The following is a 17394-nucleotide window of genomic DNA, read 5'->3' on the forward strand; positions in this document are numbered from 1 at the left end:
GCACAGATCCCTATGGTACGCCACTGGACACTGGCTTCCAGTCACTAAAGCAGCCTTCTGACATCACCTTCTGTCTCCTACAACTAAGCCAATTTTGAATCCACCTTATCAAATTACCCTGTATCCCATCTGCATTTGCGTTCTTTATAAGTCTCCCATGTGGGACCTTGTCAAAGGCTTTGCTGAAATCCATATAAACTACATCAACTGCACTACCCTCATCTACACAGCTGATCACCTCCTCAAGAAATTCAATCAAATTTGTTAGGCATGACCTCCATCTGACAAAGCCATGCTGACTATCCCTGGTTAAACCTTGCCTCTCCAAGTGGAGACTCTCTCCTTCAGAATTTTCTCCAATAGTTTCCCTACCACTGATGTGAGACTCACTGGTCTATAGTTCCCTGGCTTATCTCTACAACCCTTCTTCAACTGCGGAACCACATTAGCTGTTCTCCGGTCCTCTGGCACCTCCCCTGTGGCCAGAGAGGAATTAAAAATTTTGGTCAGAGCCCCTGCGATCTCCTTCCTTGCCTCCCACAGCAGTCTGGGACACAAGTCATCTGGACCTAGAGATTTGTCCACTTTTAAGCCTGCCAACACCTCCAATACCTTGTCACTCCCTGTGTCAATTTGCTCAAGAACCTTGCAGTCTCTCTCCCCGAGTTCCATACCTTCATTCTCATTCTCTTGGGTGAAGACGGATGTGAGGTATCCATTCAACACTCTACCGATGTCCTCTGGCTCCACCCATAGATTGCCCCCTTGGTCTCTGATGGGTCCTACTCTTTCCCTGATTATCCTCTTCCCATTGATATACTTATAGAATATCTTGGGATTTTCCCTACTTTTACCAGCCAGAGTTTTCTCATATCCCCTCTTTGCTCTCCTAATTGCTTTCTTAAGCTCCACCCTGAATTTTATGTACTCCACTAATGCCTCTGCTGATTTGCTCCCCTTGTACCTGCTAAAAGCCTCTCTTTTCCTTCTCATCATATCCTGAATATCTAGTCATCCATGGTTCTCTGGGCTTGCTACTCCCTCCTATCACCCCAGGGGGAACATGTTGAGCCTGTACCCTCCCCATTTCCTTTTTGAACACCCCCCACCGCTCTTCTGTAGATTTCCCCACACGTAGCTGTTCCCAATCTATCTTGGCCAGATTCTGCCTTATTATACTAAAATCGGCTATCCCCCAATCCAAAACATTTTTTTGCAATTTATCTATTTCTTTGTCCATAACAAGCTTAAATTGTACCATGTTGTGGTCACTATCACTACAATGCTCTCCCACCACCATCTCGGCCACCTGTCCGGCTTCAGTCCCCAAAATTGGGTCCAGCAATGCACCGTCCCTTGTTGGACCCTCTACATATTGACCTAAAAAGTTCTCCTGTACACATTTCAAGAAATCTACTCCATCCAAGCCCTTAACACTATGTCTATCCTAATTAATGTTGGGAAAGTTGAAATCACCTCATATTGTTACCTTATTGTTATTGTTTTTACACACCTCTGCAAATTGTGCACATATTTGCTCCTCAATTTCCCACTATCTGGGGTCTATAATAAATAACTAACAATATGGCTGCCCCTTTTTTATTCCTAAGCTCTTCCCACAAAGTTTCATTTGATGCCCCCTCCAAGATATCATCTCTCCTTACTGCAATAACTGACTCCTTAACTAATAATGCAATGCCTCCTCCTCTTTTATGCCCTCTCCTGTCTTGCCTGAAGATTCTATATCACGGAATGTTCAGCTGCCAATCCTGCCCCTCTCTCAACCATATCTCTGTGATGGCTACTATAGCACAATTCCACGTGCCAATCCTCACCCTTAACTCATCCTGTAAAACTCCTGGAATTAAAGTAGAGGCCATCCAGCCTTGCCTTACTCCCCTGAAACCTAATGCAGCTGTACTCTATCTGAATTGATTGTTTTACTGTATTATGATGTGTCCCTATTCTGTTAACATTCTGTGTTCCCTCCCCCTGCCGAATTAGTTTAAACTCCTCCCAACAGCACTAGCAAACTCACCCACAAGGATGTTAGTGCCACTCTGGTTCAGATGTAGACCATCCCGCTTGTACAGGTCCCACCTTCCCCAGAAATGGTCCCAGTGATCCAGGAATCTAAAACCCTCCCTCCTGCACCAATTCTTAAGCCACGTAATTCATCTGCGCTATTCTCCTATTCCTGAGTTTGCTTGCACGTGGCACTGGGAGTAATCCAGAGATTACAACCCAAGAGGTCCTGCTTTTTAGTCTACTGCCTAACTCCCTGAATTCTTGATGCAAGACCTCATCCCTCTTTCTACCTATGTCATTGGTACCAACATGTACCATGACCTCTGCCTTATCACCCTCCCCCTTCAGGACGCTCAGCAGCCGTTCAGTGACATCCTGGGCCCTGGCATCAGGGAGGCAACACACCATCCTGGAGTCACGTTGACAGCCACAGTAGTACCTATCTGTTTCCTTGACTATAGAATCCCCTATTACTATTGCTCTTCCTCCCCTCCTGTACAGATAGGCTGCTTCTGGTGCCAGAAGCTTGGCTCTGTCTGCACTCCCTGGAGGAACCAGCGCCCTCATCAGCCTCCAAAATGGAATACCGATTTGCCAGCGGGACCCCAGGGACTCCTGAACTACCTGCCTGTTTCTCATGGACTGCCTGATGGTCACCCATTCCCTTCCTTCCCCAAGTCCCTTCAGCTGCGGTGTGGCCATCTCTCTAAACGTGCTATCCACGATGCTCTCAGACTCGCAGATGCTCCACAGTGTCCCCAGCCGCTGTTCCAGCTCTGAAACCTGAGCTTCCAGGAGCTGCATCTGGACACACTTCCTGCATGCATGCTGGTCTCGGGCACTGGAAATGTTCCCGGCTTTCCACATGGAGCACGAAGAGCACACCATGGCTTTGAGCTCTCCTGCCATGACTTATCCCTTTAAATTGAACCTTTTAAATCAATTACTCTAGGGCCCTTCTTTCTTGATCCTCATTACTACAGAATATATAAACTATGAACACAAAAAGACCTTAACCAAAAGCGATAAAAGTAGCAAATACTTACCCGACCTTACCCACTACTTACCAGTCATTCCTCTCCCTTATAGCCTCTACTGCTGCAGCAGGGCAAGAGCACTCTCTGAAGATTTAAGAAGTTGGATAGCAAAGAAAAAGTGCAAAGAGCACATCTTCCTCTTGGAACTGAATTCCCACTGCGCACCAAATTGCCAATACCCATATTCACTCTGGCTGTGTCTCACTCAGGATGAGATCCATCCCCTGCTCGTATGAAGGCAGTTGGGAACAACATTCTTAAATCGCTGCCTACAGTGAAGGAATTGCTATATAGTTCTAAGTCAGGATGGTGCGTAACTTGGAGGGGAACTTGCAGGTGGCGGTGTTCCCATGCATCTTCTGCCATTGTCCTTCTAGGTGGTAGAGGTCATGGGTTTGGAAGGTGCTGCTTAAGAAGCCTTGCTGAGTTTCTGCAATGTATCTCGTAGATAGTACACATTGTTGCCAGTGTGTGTGGTGGTGGCGGTGGTGAAGTGAATAAATGTTTAAGGTGGTAGACTGGGTGCTGATCAAGTTGTCTGCCTGGTTTTGAATGGTATTGAGCTTCTTGAGTGTTGTTGGTGCTGCACTCATCCAGGCAAATGGAAAATATTCTATCAAACTCCTGACTTGCGCCTTGTAGATAGTGGAAACCCTTTGAGGAGTCAGGAGGTGACTTACTTGCCACAGAAGTCCCAAGCTCTGAACTGCTCTTATAGGTACAGCATTTATATGGCTGATGCAGTTGGTAAATTGTGCCCCCAGAACGTTTATGGTGGGGGCAGTTCTGCAACAGTCATGTCACGGAATGTGTCTTTTGTTGAAAATGGTCATTACCTGGCATGTGTGGTGCAAATGTCACTTGCTACTTATAAGTCTGAACCAGGTCTTGCTGTATGTGGGGACAGGCAGCTTTATTATGAGTACAAATGGCACTGAACAAGGTGCAATTGTCAGCAAACATCCCCATCCCCCAATCCTATGAACTCTATATTTGTGTAATAACCAATTGTGCAGTTTCTGATTGAAACCAAGTGCAATAAATCCACTGGCTCCCCATATTTTCCTGCTAGTTACAATCCCAAAGATCTGTTAAGATTTTTCAAACACAATTTTCTTTTCATAAATTTGTGTTGGCTCTGCCCAATCATATTATGATAGGTGCCCTGATATCACGTTCCTAATAATATAGCATTGTTCCCTAGTACTGATGTCAGACTAACCGGTTGAGAATTCCATGTTTACTTGCTCCCTCCTTTTTTGAATAGCAGGGTTAATATTTCTACCTTCTGATTCACAGGGATTATTCTAAAATGCTGGAACATCAAAACCAATGTATCCACTATCTCTGTAGCTAGCTATTTTAAAAGCTTAGGAAGCAGGCAATCAGGTCCAGGGGACTGGTCAGTTTTTAGTCTAAGTATTTTCTCCAGTACTATTTCTTTATGATCACTAATTTTTAAAGTTTCTCCTTCTTACTAGATCTTTGGTTTCCTATTATTCCGGGGATGTTTTTTGTGTCTTCTACCATGCAGATAGATACAAATCTGGTAGCTGGAATAGAAGTGAGCATGTCATTCGTTTGTGGAGATTAGCTCCACGGGAATTGAGGTTTGCTTAGAGGAGGTGCAGGTTAAACAGCTTAGTGGAGATGAGATAAGGAATGCATGATCGGCTGCAGTGAAAAGAGGGTGTGGCAGGTAAACATTGGTAAGGAATGTGAAGATGAGTGGTTGTACAGTGTACCATTATGATTGGTGATGATGAAAATAATAGTGGTGAGGAAAGATGTGAATGGTGTAGGTGGAAGGAAGTGCATTGCAGGAGATGGGTGAAGAAGGGTGTGTACTGACCTGGTCAGGTTATTGAAATATTTCTTACACTGGATCCAGGAGTATCGTACTCCTGCTGCCCTCTTCCTCAGCAAACTCAATCCAGGCTCTCTTGACTGTAGCAGCATGTTTTCTCTTCCCACTAATGGGGAACAATATTTCCCTCCTGGCCCACACTGCACCCATTATTTGCTCCAGGGAAGCATCGGAAAACTTGAGAGCCACCATCCCTCCCTTGGCAGATATCTTTTCTTTATACTTTTCTCAGTCTTTTCCCTCAGCCTCCTTTGCAGAGTTGAATGAACTGAGCCTTTAAATACTGGCCATTGCATCACACGGGTGCGCAACACACCCACAAACATGTGATTGCATCAAGAAACCTGTAAGCTCTACTGAAATGGTACCCAGCTCTTAAAATTGGCCATATTTATACGTCACATAATGCTGCCTTTTCATACCTGGTAGCATTCTTGTGCGATGTTGTCCCATCTCAGGGTAATATTGGGACTGCAGTTACATGGAACTTAAAAACCACTGCCTCCGATGTGTAACAATGTGCTTTGGTCAGAACAAATGGAATCAGTGCTGGGCCCTATACAAACACAGTGAGATAATCTGTAATTTGACAATGAACTGTGCTTGGAAATGGAGTGCTGTAAACAGAGAAACGTAATTTATTGTCCACAGCAAATAAATAACCAGCAATGTGTACAGGAAACAACTGAGTATCCTAAATAAGCATTTTTGATGATCATTAAGACTCCAAACCGAAACAACAAAACCACTCTTCAATTTTTTTTAAAATACTCCTTTAATAGAATTTACATGTGTAACATAAATACTAATATTTTCCAAGGAAAACAGTTCCTTGTACTATGATAAATTGAGGTCTACATTAAAATATTAAGTGCCTACACGTTTACAAAATCTAAAACTGTACAAAAATCTCTGATTTTTGTACCACTTCCATTTAAAAAAAAAATCTTGTGGAAGGCACCTACAATGTAATACTGAAGATATACAAACGACTTCATATAAAAGATAGGCCTGTGTGCGTAAAGTACAAAAATAAAGAGTAAAAATAGAGCTAAAATGGCACACAACATTCAGCTCAACAGTACATTGTCATACATTCTAAAAATGGACTTCAGTTTATTTTGAAGATGTTCCATTAGTTATCATGCATTAATACTTTCATATGGCACTTTCTCTATAAAGTTGTATAACAAAAACCTTCAAAAAATTTAAATAGCTTATACACTATAAATATTTCAGCTCCAGCCCATGAATTAAACAGTTCATTGAATATTTTTAATCTTTCAAGGATTATTAAAATAATAAATTTCAGTTTATTTTATACATTTAAATGATTGTCATACCGTAGAAATGGCTTCCTTCTTTTTAACATGTTAACACAGAGAGCAATGCTATTACTGAAGTAGGAGGAAAACACTTACATTAAAATACGTGTTGCTCATTAAAAACAAAGCCACTATCCAGAAAATTATTAGATCTTGCATTTGTGTGCTGTTATATTTATATAATGATCTGTAAAAAGACTCATAGCTTCAATTACTTACACTATAAAACTATATACTCACGACTGCAGTACCAATTTTAATTCACAAAGGAGAAGGCTAGTTTACTTATTCAAAGTACTCGACAGAAAATAATAGGATATTTAAACATGTTTTAAATATCACCCCCCCACCCCAGTATTCCTTCTCCTTTAATTGAAAGCAAACATATTAACTACTTAATGGAAAAATACATTTTCTGCAATCAATGTTTAACTATCAATTAATGTTAAAAAGGCAGCACTGGTGAATAACTGTGCAAAAACACTCCTTCATTTCCTGTTCTACTAAACTTCAATACTTTTCATTTCAAATATATTGCAGACAATGTATTTCCATCTAATCAAGTTTTACAATTCAATTTTAAATTTTTCATGGCAGCACAATTTTAAAGGAGCATGAACAAGCTTTTCTAACTACAATTTCAAACAGGCGGATTTGATTTAATATAAAACCTTTAGATGAATAGAATCTATGTTGCTGGTTTTGGCATTTGATGAATATATTTAGTAGGAATGCATGGTTCTGAAAGACTTATGACATGGATTCCTTCAGGCTGAGAATGCAATAATATCTGCACAATGATGGTTATTGCACAGTCAAAACTGGAAAAAAGCAAAGGGACTAAAATATCTTGTGAAGAAAGGTGAGAGGAAATATTGTTTGCATCAGGGATAATTTCACTAACAAGCCATGGATAAATTGGGGGAGGGGTCTGGGGAATTGCAAGTCAAGATTTGGGGAGAGAAGTTTTCTACTGAAGAAGTGGACGAAAGCTGATTAACAGGTTAAACAAAACAGCTGAATGCCAAAATAGGCTGACAATATGCCTTAATTCCTCCAGAGATTTTGAAAAACCTGAGCTAGTTGACAAAACTGCTATAGTAAAACTGAGTTTGCAACTTGACGTTCAAAGGCACATTCTCTATGATGAATGATAATTAAATGATAACAAAAGCAAAAAGTTGAGTATAATTAAGGACTATTTAGAAAAAAGGCCTGCATTTATATGATGACTTATCACATCTCACAGGAACATCCTAAAGTGCTACACACAGTCAATCATTTTTAAGTGCAGTGACTGTTATGACCTCCACATTTTCAAAAGATTCCTGAACAGACTAAGTAGATGGGTTAATTTTGTTTGCAAATGTTATAAATAGACAGGCCTTCTTTCTCCTCCAAAGCACAATGGAGTACTGGAATGGATTTTGGTTGCGATGGGTAGGCATGCATTTGTTTAGAGATAACAGGTGTTAAATGTAATGTTCCCTATCAAAACCAACTTAAAAGGTTTTTAAATAGAGTTATAATTACAATCAGAACAAACTGGTTAGCTTGAACTACACTCAAGGTGTTAGATGTGAAGTTAGAGAAGGAATTTATTATTTTTGCTGTAGGCTTAGCCCCATGTTCTGACAATCCTAACAAAGTGCCACATTTTTCTTACATGTGGAATCCACTACAAGTCAGTTGTACTGCTCAAAAGTTACTTTTTAATCAACAAAAATAAATTGTTACAGTGAAGGTTTACTGGAAAATGAGCATTGGCCATGAAAATAATTAATAAATCCTGTCCGATGTAGTTTAGAGTGGCTGCCATGGAGACAGGGCACCCAATTTAGTTCAAAGAAAGAACTTGTATTTACATTTTCAGGACATCCCAGCCAATGGGTTACTTTAGAAGTGTTTTCCTGTTGTCATGTAGGGAAATGTGGCAACCAAGTTACACACAAGATCTTACAAACTGCAATGAGATAAATGATTAGATAATCTGATTTTTGCCAGTTTTGGTTAGGACACAGGGAGAGCTACTTTACTCTTCTTTGAATAGTGCCACAGAAACTGTAACAGCCACTCAAACAGGCAGATGAGATCTCAGTTCAATGTTGGCCTGAAGATGGTGCTTCCAAAAGCACCTCCCTCAATATACTGAAGTGTCAGCCTGGCTTTTATGCTCAAATCTCTGGAGTGGGACTTGAATCCATGACCTTCTGGCTCTGAACCAAGAGTTATACTAATTCAGCCGAGGCTAAAGTCTTGTACCTTGTACTTTACTGTGTTAATCATAGAGCAGGGGTGTGCTTAGTCCTGTTCCCTTAGTTTATTGTGGTTATCGTGGAGCTGGGCAAATGAAGACACAGAAACTGTGACACTTCTGAAAATTCACTCCACACCCTTAAGAATATTGTCCTGATTAAAATATAAAAAACTGATGTTATCCATCTGAGACTGACCTCAGCTGTGATGTTCAGTCTGATATCATGCTCAGTTTAGCTATTTGAGAAATCAAGCACTATATCAGGACTGAACCGCAAAACAGCATGCTCGAATTATAAACTATTATTAAAAGCTTGTATATGCCCTTTAAAATGAAGTATCACCATTTCCTTCAAAGATACCGTCTGCTGTAATACTGATTTAAGATGTAAACGGTTTTTAAAACAATGATCATAAAACATATACACGTGAACTACATCAGCTTAAGTGGCCATCAAGTTATGGCTGAACTACAACAGGTATTGCTGAAAATTGAACTTCTTGCACATAACCCCTGTCATTGAATGATTTAATCAATGAGAATACCTACAGAAATCAGAAATGCTTTGATGGAACGGTATAAAATTTCTAAGTTTCATTAATTCTACTTCAGCCCAAAGTTAGTAATTTGGCTTCAAAACATTCTGCTTTAATAAATTTTTGCTTCTCACAGTCCCAACTTCACTTCAACCCAACCACAATTTATCACCTTTCCAGTCAAAAACAGAGAGTATATCAAAATCTTGAAGATATTTCCTAAGTTTTAAAGTGATGCTAAAAAAAACCGTATCTGCTCCAGTTCCAGCTTTATTAAATGGCAAGACAAAAGCAAAATACTGTGGAAGCTGGAAATCTGAAACAAAAACAGAAAATGTTGGAAAAACGCAGCAGGTCTAACAGCATCTGTGGAGGGAAAAAAAGAGTTAATGTTTCAAGTCCATATGACTCGTCTTCAGAGCTAAAGAAGAGTCATACAGACTTGAAACGTTAACTTTTTTTTATCCACAGATGCTGTTAGACCTGCTGAGTTTTTCCAACATTTTGTTTTTGTTATTAAATGGCAACATATTTTGTACAGAATCCTGTTAATACTTGAATAAGATTACAGCTTACACTTAAATATGCTTATGCAGTGCATTTACAAGATTGTAATTATATATATTTAAAAATGATAACTGGAAAAGGCTTTGCATGAGGAGAGTGATTAGGTGGAGTTCTGCAGAGGTCTATTGTTGCTCAATGTTGGAGTGAACTTACAGGACTTAATAGATAATTTTGTGTCTATTGTAATTGGCTGTTTGATTGCGGTAGTCAAATGTACTGTCATCTCACAACTCCTAATTGGCTTGGTTCAGTGCAAACTCACATTTCAACTATTTTTTTTATTAGTCTTGTGTGTTCCATCAACTAATGAAGACAGATGTGACAAAGAACAACCAATGTCTGAGCTTCCTGATGGGTCACAAGTTTATCAACAGGACTACCAATCTATCAAATAGCTGCCATTACATGCCACGATACTAAGAATCAATGGATTTCAAGCAACAAGATATTGAACTTCAGGACAATGACAATTATAAAATTGCTGCCTTGAGGATAGGGATTATAACAGAGCTCTCTGACAAACCTGTGCAGAGAGAAGCCTGAGAATACCTTTACAAAAAAGCTCACAAACCAACCACAGGTGCAGTAGCTAAGGTGCAATGCTACAGGCGATGTATTAGTATTATAGAAATTTGTGGACACCATCTGAGTAGCTAGATAGCTACTATGAGGGAGATTGACAGCATTGTAAAGGGATTGGACAAATTAAGCAGCTAAAATAATAAGTGGTAGACCTTACTGTTATGAGAACAAATAATTAAAAAAAATCAAATATGAAATGGGTGCTACTTTGAAAGTCCAAAAGTAAAAGAAAAGTAAAATTCAATTCAATTGAACCATCAAAGAATACCAAGCAGTCATCAACAAATTTAATTTTAGTATGCACCTTGAGGAATACTCAGAATCAATCAGTTAAGCCACATGTACAATATGGTACACAATTTTGGATGCTCTATCTTCAGAACAACAGTATTTAAACAGCTACTGGGATAACTGAGGGTTTGGAGTTCAAGGACAATGTAACACTGTTTTCACACCCAATCAGCACCAAGGTGGATCATACAACCTTACAATGCATTGTCATTCTCTCTCTGTTCAAAGGGTATGAAAAATTAAACACAAAAGAATCAAAATAAAAATAAAACATCAATACTAAAAGGGAAGTTCAACATGCCAAAAAATTAATGAGGAAACTCAAGGTTCATAACCCATTATGGGTTGTTCTCAATGCTACAAAACTGCATGAAAAACTAAGGGTTGTATTTTCCTCTTCTGCTGAAAAAATGCTTAAATGCCAATTTTTAACATTAATTGTGACCCACAAAATAAGAGATTGTGGTTGCAAAACATTCTATTTTGCTACATCAAAAGAAAGCAATCTATCACAATGTTCCTGTAATGACGATCCTTTAATACTTCTCAAGCAGCTAATGAACTGTTTAACTAGGATAAAAGGCAAAATAATTCTTAATCAGGCTATGAAGTGTATGAAATAGCTGAGCAGTAAGATTGAACAGCCATGGTAATCTGCATGCTTCCCAGAGCAACATGCATGTCTTTGTCCATGTATTCTTTCATCGCTGGCTAGGCCAGCATTTATTGCCCATCCCTAACTGCCCTAGGGAAGGTGGTAGTGAGCTGCTTTCTTGAACCGCTGCTGTTCATCTGTTGTAGGAACACCCACAGTGCTGTTAGAGAGTATTCCAGATTTTTACCCGGCAACCGTGAAAGAATGGCAATATAGTTTCAAGTCAGGACGGTGTGTAGCTGGGAGGGGCACTTGCAGGTGGTTTTGTTCCCAATTATCTGCTACTCGTCCTTCCAGGTGGTAGAGGTTGCAGGTTTGGAAGGTGCTGTCAAGGAGTGGCTGCAGCACAGCGGCACTGTGCATCAGTGGTGCAAGGAGTGGATATTTAAGGTGGTGGGTGGGGGATTCATCAAGTGGGCTGCTTTGTCCTGGATGGTGTCAAGCTTCTTGAGTGTTGTTGGAGACGCACTCATCTAAGTTAGTGGAGAGTATTCCATCGCACTCCTCACTTGAACCTTGTAGATGATGCACAGGTGGGAGTCAGGAGGTGAGATATTTGCCACAAAATTCCCAACCTCTGACTTGTTCTTGTAGCCACAGTATTTTTATGGCTGGTTCAGGCAGGTTTCTGTTGGTAACCCCCAGGATGTTAATATTAGATTCAATGACGGTAATGGCATTGAATGTCAAGGGGAGATGGTTAGATTCTCTCTTGTTGGAGATGGTCATTGCCTAGCATTTAAGTGACAGTAACATTTGCACCACACATCAGCCAAGTCTGAATGTTGTCCAGGTCTTGCTGCATGTGGACACAAAAGTTTCAGTATCTGAGAAATTGCAAATGATATTGAAAACTATGTAATCATCAGTGAACATCCCCACTTCTGACCTTATGATGGAGGGAAGAACATTAATGAAGCAGCTGAAGATGGCTGGACCTTAGACACTAACCTGAGGAGCTCCTGCTGGGACTGAGATGATTGACCTCCAATGGCCACAACCATCTTTCTTTATGCTAGGTATGACTCCAACCAGTGGAGCATTTCCCCGTCATCCCCCTCCTCCCCACTCCTGATTCCCATTGACTTCAGTTTTGCTAGGGTTCCTTGTGCCATACTCAGTCAAATATTGCTTTCTCTTGATGTCGAGGGCAGTCACTCTCATTTCACCTCTCATGTTCAGTTCTTTTGTCCATGTTTGGATCAAGGCTGTATTGAGGTCAGGAGTTGAGTGCTCCTGGTAGAACTCAACTGTGCATCAATGAGCAGGTTATTGCTGAGCAAGTGCCACTTGATAACTGTTGACAACCCCTTCCATCACTTTGCTGATGATCGAGTGTATACAGATGGGGGCTGGTAATTGGCCGGGTTGGATTTGTCCTGTTCTTTGTACACAGGGCATACCTGGGCATTTTTCCTCATTGTTGGGTAGTTTGCAGTGTTGTAGCTGAACTGGTTTGACTTGGCTAGGGGCACAATTCTTCAGTGCTTTTGCCGGAATGTTGTCAGAGTTCATAGCCTTTGCAGCGTTCGGTGCCTTCAGCTGTTTCTTAATAACACATGGAGTGAATCGAATTAGCTGAAGACAGGCATGTGTAATGCTGGAGTCCTGAGGAGGAGGCCAAGATGGATAATAAAGGCTGTACAGTTGGTTTAGTATCTTGGATACCCTTTAGGGTCAGGGAGAAACTTCATTTGATTGAATGGAATTATGGAACGGTATAGCCCAGACAGAAGCCATTTGGCCCATTGTGCTAATGCTGGCTATCTGAAAGAACTATTTAATTAGTTGCACATCCCATAGATCTGCAAACTCTTTCCTTTGAAATTTTAGTAAATACCACATTCATACACTATAATTTGTGCCAATAAATCTTGGCCAGCCAGTGAAGTCCACATCCCGTGAATGAATAAAGAAACAAGGTATTTGTTCACTTTTTGCACTGATGTGCTGGTCGCCCCCATCATTGAAGATGGGGAACAAAAACAAAAACTGCTGGAAAAACTCAGCAGGCCTGACAGCATCTGTGGAGAGAAAGAGCTAACGTTTTGAGTCCAGATGACACTTAGTTGACTGGACTCGAAACTTTAACTCTTTCTCTACAGATGCTGTCAGGCCTGCTGAGTTTTTCCAGCAGTTTTTGCTTTTGTTTCAGATTTCCAGCATCTGCAGTATTTTGCTTTTATTGAAGATGGGGATATATGTGAAGCCTCCTTCTCCAATTGTTTAATTGTCCACCACCATTCATGACTGGCTGTGGCAGGACTGCAGAGCTTAGATCTGATCGGTTGGTTGTGGAATCGGTTAGCTCTATCACCTGCTGCTTCAGCTGTCATGCAATAGTCCTGAGTTCTAGCTTTGCTAGGTTGACACCACACTTTTAGGCATGCCTGGTGCTGCTCCTGCTATGCCCTCCTGCACTCGTCATTGAACCAGGGTTGATCCCTTGGCTTGATGGCAATGGTAAATGGGGGTTATGCCAGGCCATCCATTTAGCACAGTGGTAGTGCCACACAACATGATGGAGGGTATGCTCAATGTGAAGACAGGACTTCGTCTCCACAAGGACTGTGTGGTGGTCACTCCTACAAATACTGTCATGGACAGAGGCATATGAGACAGGTAGATCAGTGAGGATGAGGTCAAATAGCTTTTTCCCTCTTGTTGATTCCCTCACCACTTGCCAAAGACCCAGTCTCGCAGCTACGTTCTTGCCCATGTTTGACTGATGCCATGAGACATCATGACATCTGTAGTCAATGTTGAGGACTCCCAGGGAACTGCATCCCAACTGTATTCCACTGTGCCGCCACCTCTGGTGGGTCTGTATTGCTGGTGGGATAGGACATACCTAGGGATGGTGATGGTGGTGTCTGGAACATTGTCTCAAAGGTATGATTTGTTGAGTATGACTATGTCAGGCTGTTGCTTGACTAGTCTGTGGGACAGCTCTCCCAATTTTAGCACAACCCCCCAGTTGGTAAGGAGGGCTCTGCAGAGTCGACAGGGCTGGGTGTACCATTGTCCTAGGTCAATGCAGGCTGGTCCATCTGCTTTCATTCATTTTTTACTTTGTAGCAATTTGAAACAACTGAGTGGCTTGCTCGGCCACTTCAGAGGGCATTTAAGAGTCAGCCACATTGCTGTGGATCTGGAGTCACATGTCGGCCAGACTAGGTAAAGATGGCAGATTTCCTTTCCTGAAGGACATTAGTGAACCAGATGGGTTTTCATAACAATTGGTCATGGTCACCATTACTGAGACTAGCTTTTAATTCCAGGTTTATAAATTGAATTCAAGTCTTGGTGGGATTTGAATCTCTTTTCCCAGAGCATTAAACAGGCCTTCTGGATTACTAGTCCTGTGATATTTCCACTAAAGCATCATCTCCCCTGGAGCCAAGAGATAAACAAATGACAGAAACTTTTAAATCATGGAAAACGATCTACCCAGTATATAATGAAGTCAAGACTAGAAATGAGTCAGGAATCTGAAATTTACATGCATGAGATGATGCTGTCTTGTCCTCCTGCTCCACAACATCTCCTGTAATATACCCATGCTCTGGGCCAGAAAACTCTTCACTTTAGCCACTGCTCTGGTAATACGTCAAAATCCTTAGCCATTATTAACATCAAAAGTCCAAGTCTAACCTTGATTTGAATATTCTACCGTAGATTTTTTTCAACCCTTTGTAATTCTGCAGCCTTTACTGAGTAAAAAAAACTGCTTTTCATTTTGCTAATTTTGTTAAACCCACTTGGACATGGGCAGTGCTTAGGACAGCCCTGAACATGGACAAAAGATACATTAAGGGCAGGTTTTTCCAGTCACCGTGCAGGGGTGGGGCCCACTCGCTGAGGTGTCAAATGACGCGGGGATACGTCAGGCATGCGTCCCGACATCACCCCGCATCATTTAGATTTTCAGTTCTGCAGATGGGCAGCCAATCCGAACCGTCAATGGCCTATTAAGGGCATTAAAAAACTAATTAACTTGATTGATGGACCAGCCTTAAGATTGGCGGGCAGGCAGGGAGCCCAGGTGGGCCTCAGAAAAAGCATGAAACCTCATCCATGGGTGGGATGAGATTTCATGAGGGTTTTTAAGTGTTTATCAAATGTTTAAATAAAAGTTAAGGACATGTCCTAACTCATGTGACAGTGTCACATGAGGGGACATGTCAGGGAAATTTTTTTATTATCTTTCTATCAACTTTTTATTTGGAGCCAATCTCCTTGAGGCAGCATTTTGCCTCAGGGAAATCTGTGCGCTCTTTCACGCGCATGCATGAAAGAGCGCACTCCTGGCTGAGGGAATCCTCCCCAATCCCGCACAGGGAGCACATAATGCTTCCTGGTGGATTTCACGCTGGGCGGGCATTAATTGGCCTGCCCACGTAAAATGGCGCCCCCCGCCCCCTCCACCAGGGGCATTTTCACAACATTTTTGGAAACAAATATGGCCTGAAACCCTTTCATTTTAAAAACTATCCTTCATTTAAAAATACAGTTCGATTATCACCAAATGATTAAGAAATAACATCACTGCTTCAACAAATGATTCACACAACTGTATCCTTCTTCATCTGACCAACACTGCTAAAAATGCAGTCTGAGTTCACCTTACTCCCTACCCCAAAGATGAGCAGACAACCTTACAGCTCAGAGATAAAACTTAATTGCAGAAAACCAACCTAATCACAGCAAGTAAATACCACATTCATGCGCCATAATTTGTGCCAATAAATGCTGACCAGCCAGCGAAGCCCACATACCATGAATGAATAAAAAAAAAGGTATTTGTTTACTTTAAAAAAAACTAGATTATTTAAATTTGAAGGTTCATTCATGTACCAGTTGAATAGGCAACTGCAACGGCTCACAATTATGTCTGTCGGTCCGCTTTGTTGTTAAAATGTTACACAGGTAATTCCATTCTAGGACCTGTTTTACCCACAAAAATGTTTAGGATAGAGCTTACTAAATGCCCACCCCCAATGTGGTACTTTGCATGCTGGCAGCGTACATTGGGAATTCAAGTGTGAATTCAGTGGCCCTGAAGATTTTCTCGCCATTTAAATTTGAAACTTCCAGGGCCTCCTGACATCTGTGCCTGAATTTCCAATATGCACTCCCTGTGTGGGAAGATCTTTACTGGAGTGCAAATTTATAAAATTGTCTCATGTTTTTGTGTTGAGAGGATTCTGAATAAATCATCCGTAATACGCAACTGGGTAGAATTGGATAATAAAGGCTGTGTAGTTGGATTAGTATCTTGGATACCTTTTAGGGTCAGGGAGAAACTTCACTTGATTGAATGGAATTATAGAATGGTATAGCATAGACAGAATGGCCCATTTGGCCCATTGTGTTTATGCTAGCTAACTGAAGGAACTATTTAATTAGTCTCACATCCCTACTCTTTTCCCATAGGTCTGCAAGCTCTTTCCTTTGAAATTTTTATCCAATTCCCTTTTAAAAATTGTTATTGAACTGCTTCCACCACTCTTTCAGGCAGTGCATTCCAGATCACATCATGCATAAAATAATAATCTGGTTCTTTTATCAATTGTTCTCTGGTAACTGAGCCTTCTGCCACTGCAAACAAATTCTCCATATGTACTCTGTCAAAACCGTTCACTAGATTGAACACCTCTATTAAATCTCCTCATAATCTTCTCTGCTCTAAAAAGAGCCCAAGATTCTCTGGTCTCTTCACGTAACAAAAAGTCCCGCATCCCTGGTATCATTCCAATAAACATCCTCCGCAAGCTAAGACCTTGACATCCTTCCCATGTCAGACACAATACTCTAGCTGGGGCATAGCCAGTGATTTATAAAACTTACAGCATTATTTCATGGCTTTTGTACTCTGTACCTGTATATAAAGCCTAAGGATCCTGTATACTATATTTTTAAAGAACAGCCTTCTCAACTTGTCCTGTTAACTTTGAAGATTTGTATGTAACACTGATAAATATCTCTGCTCTTATAGGTTCAAAGTTTTAGCTGTATTTGTCCAGCTTCCTCACGATGATGAGCAGTTTAGTCAATGTGTGACAAATTGGATATGGCTTGTGGAGGGCGTAGGCTTCATAGCCAAATGGGCTTTCCCTTGTTCCATACACAAATTGTTGACTGTATTGTTTGAAATTGAGCATACTATAAGATTAATATTAAGAGGGCTGAAGCATTGATTCCTTCATTGTCAGAATTATTGAGTTTTGTTTCAAAATCAAAATTTTG

Source organism: Carcharodon carcharias, chromosome 6, assembly GCF_017639515.1.
Source record: "Carcharodon carcharias isolate sCarCar2 chromosome 6, sCarCar2.pri, whole genome shotgun sequence".
NCBI classification, from domain to species: domain Eukaryota; kingdom Metazoa; phylum Chordata; class Chondrichthyes; order Lamniformes; family Lamnidae; genus Carcharodon; species Carcharodon carcharias.